The sequence below is a fragment of the Lacerta agilis genome, chromosome 1, assembly GCF_009819535.1.
Source record: "Lacerta agilis isolate rLacAgi1 chromosome 1, rLacAgi1.pri, whole genome shotgun sequence".
NCBI lineage: Eukaryota > Metazoa > Chordata > Lepidosauria > Squamata > Lacertidae > Lacerta > Lacerta agilis.
Window position 1 is genome coordinate 94,259,639 of NC_046312.1, and position 14,561 is coordinate 94,274,199.

At 40.3% G+C, this 14,561-nt stretch overlaps 1 non-coding gene across 1 annotated transcript; it reads left to right on the forward strand.

Annotated features, from left to right (window-relative positions):
* Positions 1-9,232: 9,232 nt before the first annotated feature.
* On the forward strand, positions 9,233-9,305 carry TRNAK-CUU. The gene has a single exon. It is a non-coding gene; the product is annotated as a tRNA-Lys (tRNA).
* The last annotated feature ends 5,256 nt before the right edge of the window (positions 9,306-14,561 follow it).

Sequence of the window (14,561 nt, forward strand, 5' to 3'; positions counted from 1 at the left end):
TTCTGAACAACCAAGGGAAAGGATCCCCCCCCTCCACAATGTGTAATTATGGGGTTTGTTGCCACAAGATGTTGTTACAGTCTCTACCATAAGTGGCTTATAAAGAAGATTAAGACCTATCATCTTGGAATTTGTGCATCACTGATGGCTAAAAATGAAACTTGTGTCTAGAAGCAGCAATGTACCGCTAAGGATCCAATTCAGGTGCAGACAGGCATGGACTGTTGCTGCGATGGCTGTGAGATTCTAGGGAAGTGAACACTACACTTGAATGGGCCTATGGCCTAATCCAGCAGGGCTCTCCCTACTTAACTTCTTATGTGTCACTGGAGCTGTAGCAGGCTATGCCAAAGGGAGTGAACTGAGGCCACAGACCCACAGGAATGCCTCTAATTGCTGGGGAGAGGAACTGGCTCTTCAGGTGTATGAAAGGAGATGCCCAACAGCTCAAGAATTCAGATTTTAAATGAGCGTCTGTTCTCTTCCAAACCACTGGAAGGCTGTCTACACTTAGCTCTATCTTCCACAGACAAGTCAATCTGAGTTTTCCCCTCCTTTTGTCTTTATTTTTATTACTTTCTGATTTGCAGAATTAAATCTTCCCCTTTTGTACAGTACATTCCTCTGCTAGTCCTTTCTCTAAAGAAAGTAGGCATAAAACTTCAGTCTCCTTTGGTATTAAGACTGAAGGTGGCACTGTCTCTCAGAAGCACCTTCCGCAGAAGCATGCTGATAATTGAATTATGTGGTGTTTCAACTATTCTAACTTCACAAGCATTACAGCATCATATATACATCAACTGCAAACAAGCTCCTGGGAGAGCCCATGAACTGTAAAGGCTGCCTGTGACTATTTCTACAGTTTTGTGTTCAGAATCATGCTGCAGACTCAGAAGTGACTTATACTTAACACTCTGCCTGTTAAGCCTTGAGATAAAATCTTCACTGGGGTACTTGGGTTAGGCTGTGGAAAGCAGAGCAGGTCTGGGTTGGAGCCAAGGGCAGTTTGTGGCAGCTCCAACATCAAAGGCCATTGTTATTTTTAACAGGTCAAGGAGCTCATGACAAAATCTATTCATCTTGGTGTCAACACAGTGCAACATGGAAGCTAGTTTGGTGGTAGATTTGGAGCAGAGCCATGACATTGGTGACAGGGGTGTAGCTCAATGCCTATTCCCTGACTTAAGTCACATTGCTCACCTCCAAAACTACAGCGAGCTACAGAGATGGAAGCTCACAGTTATAAGAGCTTTTGTCCATACATTTTTTTTAAAAAAAAATTACTGGTATACAGATGTGTGCACAATTTAAGACAGGGAACCAGATCGGAGCACAGCATTTATTCTAGCCCCAAACCCTAAATCAGGCTCTGTCCCACCACTGATTTTCAGAAAGACAGCCATTGGAAGCTTTAAACACAGAGCATTTGCATCACATCTAGTTGGACTTTTAAGTGTGCTTTTTAGTTAAATGTCTTGTTAAAACAAACAATCCCTTATCAACACCTGGCTAGGTCCAAAAAATTTTGCTAGTTTTTTGACAACCCTTTCTGTCCTGTATCAGAAAGACATGGCGTAAATTGAGGCAATTATGTTCTTCTGGTTAATTTCCATTGATCCTGTGTACTGTATGTTTTTTGCAATCTTTATGTGCACTGCTTAGAAACTTTGGTGATTAATTTGTATATAAACAGTTGAAATAAATAATAAATAAATATATTAGGAGAAGGAAGGAAGGTATACATCAGGTGGGTGGGGAAACTGTGGGCCTCCCTATGTTGTTGGACTCAAACTCCCACCAGCCCCAGGCAGCACTGCCAGTAGTCAGGGATTATGGGAGTTGCAGTCCCAAAGGTTGTGCTGTAACTGGTATAAACATAAGCCTGCCAGGAGAAAGGCCTCTGAATTTCACCTAACATAAAATTCAGTTTGTGGATTTGAAGGGTACTGCTCAGATGAAACACCTGCAGGAATTTTTGAGGAACTTTAAAATAAGTATAGTAAGGGTATTTTTAAAATTCCACAAGGGAGATGGTTAATTGGCACATCTCTGCCCACAGCTTGTATTTCTCTGCTTTTGCTAGTCCATGTCTGGTGATTCTACACTGCTGTTTACTATCTTGTTACTTCAGTTCTCTCGGTTTCTAAAAGGTGTGACACTAGTGAATAATGTATGTTCTTCCAATGATAGATTTCTTCACTAATCATGTTTCTCAATCTCTAGTTACAATTCCACCAACCCATTTGCTTCAAAATCAGCAGTGGGATTAGGTGGCATTCAGAAAACTCTCTGAATAACAACTGAACTCATTGCTCTTCAGCCTTTTCAGGGTTTATGGTCAATGGCCTGTGTTAAGTGTAACAGTGAAACTTGTTTTTTCAGGAACTTGTTATCAGTTGTTCCTGGAGAATGAAAGGTCCATGGTGCTGTATTCCTGCTTAAGCAACAGTCACTGCTTGCTTGCGGTCATCCCACCATTATATAGAGCGGTGCCTAGGTGGTTGTATTTGATAGCCAAAACTCAACTTACGTTACTAGAAGAGTGGGTTTGTTGGAATTAATAGCTTGACTGAGCTTCCTAGCTAAACAAAAACAATTTGCTGTGGTCAGAATTCATCTATGAAGTGAGTTGCTGTTTTCTATGTAGGGCCATAACAATGAATTATTTAGTCAGAGAGAAAGGACATGAAAGTATTGTTCCTTATGCATGTTGTATTTACTTACACTCAAGGCTACAGAATGAAACAAGAATGCTGCTGGATCAGAGCAAAGGTTCCTGTAGTGGGGCATCCAGTTACCCCACTGTTGGGTATCCATGGGCATGGGCACATAAAAGGAACCTGCTTCCATTCCTACTGTCCTCTTTTCCCTTCATACCTATAGACACAGTCTCACCATCTTGGTCACCCTCTTCTGGACACACTCCATTCAGAGATTTTATTTTATCCATCTTGTCTATTATCTGTTCCAGTTGATTTCATTGAGGGCTCAGGCACAGTGAGGCTGCAAGCAGATGGGGGCTAACATGGGAAGATGAAATAATCACAGGGCAATCATTTTGGGATAAAATTCTTGGCATAGGCAATGGTTGTATATCCATCACCCAACCCGACTTCTGGTTGATTACTCAGCAGGGTTAATCCCAAATTAAGGATCACCTCTTGATGTATATCTTTTCTTTTTTAATCTGATTTTTTATTGAAAGCTTTGAACATATGATACAATAAAATCCAAACAAATCTAAATAAAAATAGAGAATGAAAGGGGGGGACACAAGAAAGAAATAAAAAATAGGAGGGAAGAGAGAGAGAGAGAGAGAGAGAGAGAGAGAGAGAGAGAGAAATAATATACAGAGCCCTCTATCAGGGGTAGATCTTAACTCCTGTCTCACACAAAAGGGGGTGGACCCTTCCAGCTCTCAACTTGGGAGCTTCCATTTCTACTCCCAGCCTCCCAGCCTGGGAGTTCTTCCCTTCCCTGCCTGTCATGCAGGGTTCTTCATCAGTCATCCATCATCTTCCTGACATATACCATATTGAGGTGATCTCCCCCTGGCACACCTGTGATTAGTCAGAACCATGGATGAGTCAATGGAAGCCCCTGTGACCACTGTAGTAGGAAATAACATCCTTCCTGGTCCCACGGGAAACCAGCACCCCCACCCCACGCCCAGAGTCACTGCGACCTGCATCAGGCCACAATCGCTTGCACATCAGGGGAAGAGGCAAGCAGTCCTTGTGTAACCCTGAATTCTACCATTACAAGAGTGCAGAGAAAATATTGTCTCTCCCCACATTCTCCAAATTATGCATCACAACACATTGGTTTCAAGGGCAGATTTGATACCTGAAGTAATTAGATGTCTGTTAGCACCCGAAGCAAAATTCTGTTTATCCCACTGCCAATGACACTTTTATAGTTGCGATCCCACTCAAATCAAATGCAAGGAAAGCAACAAAGAACAGCCTGCCATTCCGCTATGGAAATAGGAGATCTTGCCACTGACTGAACTCTTTAACAATAACACTGTCTTTCCAGAATATTAATGTATCTCACAAGCTCTTAACCGTTTTCTTGGTGATGTTGATTGAAGGGCCTGAAGGAGATCAATAAAAAGTGCTGCATAAGGCTTATTTGTTTTAATCACCTTCAGATAAACCAAAAGATATTGATCTTAAGCTTTTCAGCAACTTGAAAAGGAGCCAAATCTTTATCAGTTTCTAATGGCATGCAGACATTCTGAGGACTAATACCACACTGTTAGGGAAAGTTCCATGTGCTGTACTAGAAGCCTTGGAAAGCCAGTACTCCAGTTTATGGCTGCTTGCAAGTTTTTGCTTCCTCCCTTGCTGATTGTGATGGAGAGCTGGAGCTGTTGATAGATTCTGATTAATGAACAAAGCAACTAAGTAGTGCTACAGAACTTAATGGCTGCAAAACGTATTTTTAATTTATTTCATAAAATTCATACACAAAGCGGTTTACAAAAATTGTGACTTTTATCTTCCCTCCCCTTTTTTTGTTCTGCTCTTTAGAACTCTGGTTTCTCCTCTTCATGATGATCTTATTCTGCAGTTTGATAATATCTTGACATAGCTTTCAACTCTGCTTCAAATTTTGTAACTGTTCCTGTTGTCTTCACTGTTCCTTATTTAGTATGTCCCATCAACCTGTGCCTTTGAACAGCTGAAGTAAATGGCTGTATTCCATTAGGACCTTAAATGAAAAGTAAACTACTTGTAGAAAACTATTTTTTTAAAGGTGCTCCTTACAACCTGGCTTTGTACTCACTTCATCAATAAACTGAGCACTCTGGAATCAATTTTTCATAAGTTAGTCTTCATTAAATAGCAGCAGAAGATCAGCATTAAAGTGAGCAGTGCACCCATCCATTAGTAGTGATGCAGCTTGGGCAGTTCATTTGATATGTAGAAAGATGTAACAGCAAGCAGTATATTCTAATTTCAATACATGCCAAACAGAGTAATTGGAGATTTTTCATTGCAACATTATTGAGGCTAGCAGTGTTGTTTAAGGATATTGGTCACATATGAAGGGTTATTACATGATCACATAGTTTATCCCACAATTTACCCTAACCCTATCCCCTACCTACATTTTAACTTCACGCAACTAACCTGTGAAGCTGGTTAAGTCATAATAAAAGGGAATGATTTGCTCAAAGTCACCCAGTGAGCTTCTTGGCTGACCCTTGAATGTAACACATTCCAACACTCTCCAGTCCAAATCTATACACTACAACACAGTGGTTCTGTTGATGTTTGGACAAAGTATAATAACTCCAAAGCCAAATCTGGTTGTCTCTGAAGCAATAACATCTAACCATTCTAGGAAGCATATACCAGTAGATCCCTACTCAAGGGGCTGTGGTTTGGGGCAGCAGTTGTGTTGAAAACAAAACATTTGAATTTGATCATAGATTATTTAATGGAAGCCTGTCAGTACAGAGAGTTGACTATACCCAATGACCTTTGTAGAGTTCTGTGGATTCCATTACACTGAATTTATCATGATGAACCTTGCCTTCTACAAAATGTCATGCAACATTTAATTGTTTTATGACACAAATGACATTTTCTTTTGCTGCTATTTAAACAGTGTTGAAAGGATATGTTCTACTTTTACTTCCTCTTCATACATCTCAACACTGCTGACACCTGCAAAGAAGTTTTCCACTACCTTTCCCTCATTTGTTTTGCAAGGACTGCAAGATCCAGGGCCCCAGGTTAACCACCTAATGTATATCATAGTTTGTGAAATGAATTTATGGTGCAATATAAATGCCTATGGTAAACCTAGCTTTTGACCTTTATTTAATGTGTACAATGATTGCTTCGGTATTTAGAGGTAAAACCTTTGAAGTTTAAGGTAGGTATTTTGACAAATAAAATATCCTGTCTTGATTACCGTGCAGATTAACATTTAAAATGTCAAACATTTGGGGGCATAGTCAAAATATAATTCTAATGTGTATGTCATACTGTTGGAACAGCAAGAAAAAGCTAAAGTGCAAGAAGGAAAACGGGAACTAAAGCACAGGAAGAAATTCTAACTAAGCTTCTGTTTTTCTTCCTCCATTTTAGCTTTCTCTTGCAAACACTTAAGGCATTGTCCTTTGAAATACTTCTTTGAAGCATCACTTATGTAGCTGCTATGCTATCAGAGGAGCTTTCAGGCTTCCAGGAAGAACATATACTGCTACTTTCTAACAGGACTTAACCATTTATTTTAATGTAGAACACAATCAAGGTCAGAGCCTCTAATAGCAGTCAGCCATCTTGACACAAACAACAACCAGCTGTTCTTCTTCCCATGCTGCCTCAGGTAGGTAGGTGGCATCTCCTGCAATTATTAACCATTCAGTCTCCCAGTACAGTATTGAAAAACTATTTGTTTATCCACTGAGCCCTCCGGTCTTGCAGTGCTGTTATGTAACATCAGGTCTGTCCAAAATAAGACCATGGTGATCCACAATTTGATCATGAATGAAGACTGAACTGGTGAAACCTCAGTGGGTGAACTACATGCATCTAACCTAATGTGCCCACCAAGATAGCACCAGTCCAGACTTGATCTTGGGGTGGGCTTAGAGGGTCTGCACTTGGTGCTTTGCCTGTGAGACCCCACCCCTTTTATTGAAGTTGGTGGAGATGGTCAAGGTGGGGCAACTGCAGACTCCTGTAGATGATATGGATTATCTAGACTCATTCCAGTTTGGTTTCAGGCTTGGTCAGGGAACTGAATCAGCCTTGCTTATCCTGATGGATTCCCTTTTATTTAGAGTGGGATCAGCAGCATGCAACCTTATTCCATCTTCTCATTCCCTACACCTTTTGTTACCACTGACTATGAGATACTCCTGGACCAGCTGTGTGGGGACACTTTGTTAGAGTGGTTATGGTCCTACCTATGAAGCTGAGACCAGAAAATAGTATTAGTAGAGTGTTTTTCAGCTCCCTGGCAGTGGGCACACTTGGAATTTTGAGATAGTGCTATTGGCACCTGGCACAAAATGGCTGCTGTGTTGTGTATGACTGCCACATTGAAAACAGCATAAAAAGAGATGAAAATGGTGCAGATGGTCTCCCACATCTCATATATGATGGATTTCTGAGTGGATATTTGCTGAAACTTTCCATGGATGCCAGAGGGAGTACTGGTGACTATGAGCAGCTGGTTGACAACCCCTGTTCTAGGCAGATGCTCCATATCAAAACTTATTGGCTTCCCACAAAGCTGCACATAAGGTTAGCTGCTGGGGCAAACTTTGGTAATGCAGTTACCTGAGTGAGGACAAAATTTGCCCCCCCCCCGTCTTATTTTCATAATAATTCCTATTTAATTCATTATTCCTTTTTAATTCATCATTATCTTGTGCCTCCTTGGCTCAGCGCCCTGTGCGGGGAGGGAACTCTCCACACCTTTATAAATCCACCACTGGCTATATTTGTCCAAAAAGGTTGGCAATGCCCTTGTTGAGGTTTATGCAGTATTTTGTGATTGTAAATCGTGATTTGATGCTGCTTCCCAATCTCATAATATTAGATAAAATTCAAGTGTTCTAATCACTAAGTATATTCTACCACTGCCTGAAACAGAGTAGGAAGGAAATCTGATGAAATTATTCAGATTAATATACCAAGAGAGCCATAAAAAGACTCTGTAGCAAAGCTCCCCCCCCATTGCTTCTGTTGTTACTCATATTTCAATGGTGAATGGTTCATTCACCATTGACCTCTTTGTAGCATGTTTTTTAAATCAAATTTACTTGAGGTTAAATTGGTATGCTTCTTGGCGAGAGATTTTACTTTAAAGTCAAAGCTGACATGACGTCCCATCTCAAGAACAAACACTGAGACATAAATTATTATCACTTCTGTTAACATCTAGAATGGGGATATCAGGTTTCAGGATATAACTGGACGACGCTCAGGAAGACATTATTACCCCAGTGAAGTTTGTGTAGTGATTGTTAGGTTATTCAGATGTTTTAGTTCCTTAAAATTGAGCACCAAGTGTTCTCAAGGGCACATTATGAATTCACATAAACCATTTGCTCATTGGGCCTCATTCCAATACAGTCCTGAAAAAGAGGATGGCACAATCTCTGATAATGTAATCAAGATTTCCAAAGCATGTTTTTACATGTCTTGTTTAGTCTTATTCATGTGTGTACATTTCCAGTAACTTTTGAGATAGTAAAATTATGTCTAACTTTAAAAAAAAAAATATTTAATGCGCTCTTACTTGTTACTGCTCATGAGCCAAGACACTGTGCTTTATCTCACTTCCTCCTTGTTGCTGTCCCTTAATTTACAAATAACAGTAGAACCACCTACAATAATAAATTAATCCCCTGGTGAGGAATTCCTTTTTTGCCTGCATTTCCAGGCCTACACTAAATTAATTTAGGCTTTGTTTTGTTTTGTTTTATTCTTTTAGTCAAATAGGTGCCCAAACAGAATATTAAGTGCAGTTTATAAGAGAATATTGATTTCCTCTACAACAACTTCTGTGCTTTCCATGATGGGAGCACTAATTGTCATAGTATACTCAGCATTATTATTATTTTGTTTTGTTTCATGAAAGAAAGATGTGCAGTTTTATAGTTTAACAGCAATCCAATGCATACTTGCTGGGGAGTAAGCCCCTCTGAACTCAGTAGTACTTATTTCCAAGTAAACGAGTTTAGCGTTGTGTTTTTAATCCCATTACCTATTCAGATAGATCCTATTTATCTAGGATTACAATAACCTTCATCCTGTTCTTCTCTCCTAAACCGCCACTGTCTGTGGATAGAGATAGCATTGTTTGGGTGCTATAACTACTATACATAAAATTTCAAACCACACTACAAATTTGTCAAGGAAGGCAGCAGGGTATCAATTGTTTTGTTTATTTTAACTGTAAAACATGAAAAATACATTAGACAGAGGCAGGGGTGGGTTGCCAGGTGGGTTGCCAGGTGGAGCAAATCTGCAGTAGTAGCCTCCCTACCACTTATAGCCAAGCAGAGGAACAAGACAGCCTCCTATTCAGTCCTTCCCTCTGGCTGGTCAAAGTCCTCCCACCTCCTTGATGTGCATCTCCAGTTCATAGTAAGGGCAGAGGAGAGAGCCAGCATCTCTTCTTCCCACTGCCTAACACCTCACTCCTCTACCTCTGGGTGCCAGTCTTACAGCCCCTACCCCCACTTGCTCCTTCTCCTCCTTCCTTGGTAGCTCAGTTGGTAGAGCATGAGACTCTTAATCTCAGGGTCATGGGTTCAAGCCCCATATTAGGCAAAATATTGCTGCATTGCATGAGGTTGGACTAGATGACCTTTGTGATACCTTACAACTCTACAATTCCATGATTCTTCTTCTCTGCCCCACAAAATGTGAAATACTAGAAATGACTGACCACTGACCCATACCTCTTTTATTTTCACAAGCACATCCTTTTCTGTGTCCTGAAAAGGAAATATTTAAATTATTCCAAACCACCCATGGGAAGTTAAACCATAACCACCAATACATCTTAACTGCTACAATGCCTACAAATTTCACCCATTTCTATCAAAGGATTGGAGTGGAGTTATGGCCATTTGAAAATTTCCTAATAGTTAATGGGGGTGAGGAAATGAAGAAATGGCTGCCCTTGTGGGAAAACCACGGGGGGGGGGGCGTCTGAAATTTGGTAGGATATATGCCCTCAGAAGTGGAAACTTGCTGCAAATTTCAGATTATTCTGTCCTTTTTACAACACACACACACACACACACAATTTCAAATATCTCTGGACCTATCTGCCTTTATTTTATCTATTTGGGTGGCCTGCAAAATTCATCCACTTCTATCAAAAGGGAGGAAGTTATAGCTCTGCCTCCCCTGCCCAACAAAAATAAAGATTTGGAAGAGAAATGAAGCAAATTGAAGTTGACCTTTAGCCAAATCAAGCAGACTACAAAGCACTTCAGATCAAGACAGACTGTTTTCCAAAGCACCAAATTGGGGTCCAAATTAAATACTCTGCTTAGCACACATCCCCAATAATTAGTTTGTATGGTTTATAGCAGGAGTGATAAACTTGTGGCCATCCGGGTGTTGCCAGACTGCAACACCTATCATCCCTGATCTTTTGCCAAGCTGGCTGGAGCTGATGGGAATTGGAGTCAAACAACCTCTGGAGGGCCAGATGTTGTCCATCCTTGTTTTATAGAGAACTTAGACCCAGGTGTGACTTGTGATCAAGGTATCATGAAATTCCCATGGGAGTCTCCAGGATTATTCCAGAGGTGTTAGTTGTGGATTACATTCACAGGACACTATTCAGTCAAATGTAAGCACATGCTTAGCTCTATCGCATTAACAGTGATACTTAGAAGTGCTTTATTTTGGCTGAATCACACTCTTAGTGGTTTTCTCAAGTCTGCTCAGCTGCTGAGCTGGATTACAACTCAAGTCTCTCAGGTACAAATATAATAATACCGGTAGCCACTGAACCAGAGGAGCTCAGCTGTAAATATATGTTCCAGTTGCCACACTGGTGTCTCTGGAGTTGCTGACTTGAATGCCATGTGTTATTAACTATTGAGAAATTTGGATGGGAGAATAGCATATTGGTGTTTTTTTATATATAAGACTACCTTCCTCCTTGTGCCCTTCAGTCCAGTATAATTAAATCGAGGGTTGGATTCTTCAAAGAACTGTTTTATGCAGTAAGGAATGAATAAATGAATATATAAAATGAGATTAATTTCTTATATTGCAATTGTGATGATAATGCCTGTTCACATAGAGCAGTTCATGTACTTCTTACTTAAAATCTACAGATGAGTGGTGTGGTATGGATGGTGTGGTGCTTGTTTTTAACAGCAGCTTCATGTGCAGAATCAGAATATGAAAGTTTTAATGGGAGAAAAATAAATATTATAATTTACCATTGTCTGCACATCAAACTGGAAACCCTATTCTCTCTCAGTTGTCAGAACACAAAAGGTGGCCCAAGGTCAATAGCACTGATTTCACACACAGAGAAAAGGTTTCCCACCTGCATGCAACTTCACTCGTTTTCTTTCTATGCCGCTTTTCTTAATTTTACAAATTGATGTTTGATCTCTGCTTTGAAGGGTTGCTGAGCAGAGTGTTAACAAAGCAGCAAATCCTTCTTGTAGGGAATCTAAATCAACTCTCTGTATTGAGTTCTGCATCACTAAAACAGAATCCTCCCTCTTGGCTTAATTATAACAAAGCTTTTCTGTTGGAGAAGAAAAAAAGAAGTTAGGCTGCCACCAAAATAAACAAACCTCATAATTCTTCTCCCAAACTGCAATCTCTCAGCTCTCAATAGAATGAAACTTCACTTTATTGGGTTCATTTTCAAGGCTGTCATCTTTGCTCGCAACCCTGGGATGAACTCACTCCTATTGTGTTCGCATTGTCACCATGGCTATAGAAAGAGCAGAGCTGATCTGAAACACAGGTAAAATTGTCCCCTCAGCCTGCAGTCCTTCCAGTTTCCTCAGTGGTGTTGCCAATTTAAAGATGACAACTGTTCCTCTGAGATTCACTTTCCATCTGCCTCTGCTTTCAAAACACTCAACAACACTTCTACTCCTTAACTCCTAAATATATTCACTGACAGATTTTATGCAGACACACAAAAACCATTAAAAATTGTCGTACCTGAACAGATCATTGGTTCATCTGTTCTCATATTCTGCCTTGGCAGTATCTCAAATGAAACTTAAAGCTCCCTTTCTGCACCTGGCCAATTAAAAAGTGCTATATGTGAACAATGCCATTTACTTCCTGGTTACTTTGGCCATCTAAAAAAGAAATAGAAACCTTCTATTGCCTAGTTGCAATTACTACAATTATAGAGTTGTGCAATGTGTTACATATTCTCACAGGACACAAGCCAAGAGGAGCATAGCCAACAACAACTTTAACGATAAACCAAACTTCAGTAGAACTAGGGGTGGGGAATCTCCAGCCCTGGGGGCCTGAATACAGCTCTTGAGGCCTTACTCCATCCCCCTCAAGTGTTTTTGCCTGACTGTATGTGTCTTTGAACTGTGGTAATGCCTCTTGTTTGCCTGAATGGAGAGAAGTCTCTCTCGGTGTAGACAACTCTGACTTGCATGACTCAAATGTAGCCTACTTTAAAAGGAGCATTTGAAACTGGGACAAAAGTGCTAGCATTATAATCAGGAAAACTATTGTGGCTATAACCTTCTGAATGCACCCCTATTGTTGGTGTCCCTGCTTTCCACTCTACTGTCCCAATGGGCATCAACCACCACTACTGCACATTTTATTCAACACAACCTAGTCTGTTTAAAATTACCCTAATATGCCATCACTGTTTCTCTTATTCCATATGCCTGTTATTTGTCTGTGGGAAATGCTGATTCAATTTAGTATGCACTATAAATCAGCTAATATTAACCTGCTTCTCCAGTGCACAGGGTATTATATTTTCTTAAGTGTATTGTCTCCAAATGTAATCAGTTTACTGGATATTTATATGCAGGTTTGTAGAGCAAATCCAGGTGTGTTTCTGAACTCATTTTGGGTACAGTCTGTTCTAGAGGAAGCTACGTCTGAAAAATAAAAAGGCATCATTCCAAGTGGCATAAATGTGTGAATAATGCAAAAAACAGAGAAATGTAATTCCTGCTTGGCTTAAAATTTATAGTGATAGAGAAAATGAGAAATAACCCCCTTAGGCCTCAGAATTCCCCCTTAAGAACACCAGGAACTGTGTTCCCTTTTGGGACAAGGAGGCACAACAGATTCGTTGGTGTCTTTATGATATATATGCTTTATTTACACATATATACAACCTGAACCTAGATGGAGGGATTGTGGGGCATTCACATCCTAAGAGGGGCTTGTCCTTTCCAGCAGAGCAGCATTGGATTCAGGGGCATCCTAAGTGCCATCCCCCTGTCTCTCTTTAACAGCCTGCTCAAGCCAGCCAGTATGGCTGCTGTCCCTCAGTCCCCACATGGAGTTCTGCCCACTTCCTCCTCCTTTCCAGCAACATTTGCAGAAAAACAACTACTACTTCCAGCAAACACACATCCCAGTCACCCTGGCATCTTCTGTAAAAGATTGCAAAAGGCACTTTTACCTTTTAGGCCAAAGGTAATCCTACCCCAAAACTACTGGGGTCTTATGTTTTGTCAATGGCTTATTATTAAATTTTGATGCAGCTCAGCTTACATGAAGTCTGTCGTCAGAGTCAGGAAGACACAACAAAGATTTAACAGAGCACTAACCTTTATTCCAGTTATGAGGCAGCCTAGCTGTGTTGACTAAGAGAATGAACCTGGCACACCCAGAGAGTCAGAGACATGCATCTTGGATTCAAGTTCTGGAAGACCTAATTCCTGCTTTGCAAGCCTTTTTTCACCATTAATTAGTTTTAAGCATGTTGATTATATGGGGCTGGTTATCCCACAACATTCACATATATCATAATACACTGTATGTGCCTTCAACATGTGTATGCTTTTATTTGAGGGTTTATACCCCACTCTTCAACAAATACCATGTGTGGTTTACAAAACAAAAACAAAAACACAGCAACCCACCAGGAGGATACAGATTAAATATTAGCAAAGGGGTTGCCTTATAATGTCCTAGTAATATTCCCAAATAACCATTTCCATGATGCTTGTCTGTTCAGCAGCTACTGGTACCTACTTGTGTGTCCTTAGTATTGCTTTGCTGATTCAGTGATGTCAATGAATAAGTGTTCTAGTGAGAGCAGCATGGGCATTTCATTTGGCAAAAAATATACCCCCTTCATGGTAATTATTACAGTGTAATAGAAGAGGACACACTTGTGTGTGTTGCTTGTCTCTTTAAGAGACATGCTTGGTCTTGTAAAGAAGCCTCCCTCCCTGGGTGTGGTCTCTCCCCCCCCCCAATAGCTACTGGTAAATGGGAAGTGATTGGGTCATCTGTTTTATTTATGTAGCAATTGCTAGCCACTACGTTGCATTGTTGATCACAGATAAGTATAGTTACTGAAGATTTCTTAACTCCTGGTCTTTGGACAGATGCATTGTAAGGCTTCCTCACACAGCAAGTACTCTCCCTAAACACCCAGGATATGACAATACTAGTCAATAAGTTTAGACAAAACCTTGATTAACTAATTAACATTGATACTTAATTTAGCTTAAGCTGTGTAATTCTAGGAATATCAAACAAAAAATAAGAGACTTGATGGCATTTGTCTTAGGAATTAACCCCTTCCAGAGGGAGCGGTTCTTTTTATTTTTACAGACATTACAAATAATGCCTTTATCCAAATGTTCAAGGCAGCACCCATCGTTCCTCATTTTATCCTCAAAACATCCTTGTTAGGGAGCTTCATGGCCAAGTGGGAATCTAAACCTGGGTCTTTCCAATACTAGTCTGATACTCAGTCTTACCATTACCATATACTGGCTATTCAACTCAGGGATAACAATGGCAAACAGGAGGTGTCCCTTCAAAATATACTTTATGGTGATTTGATTTCATGATGGGAATGTCATATTT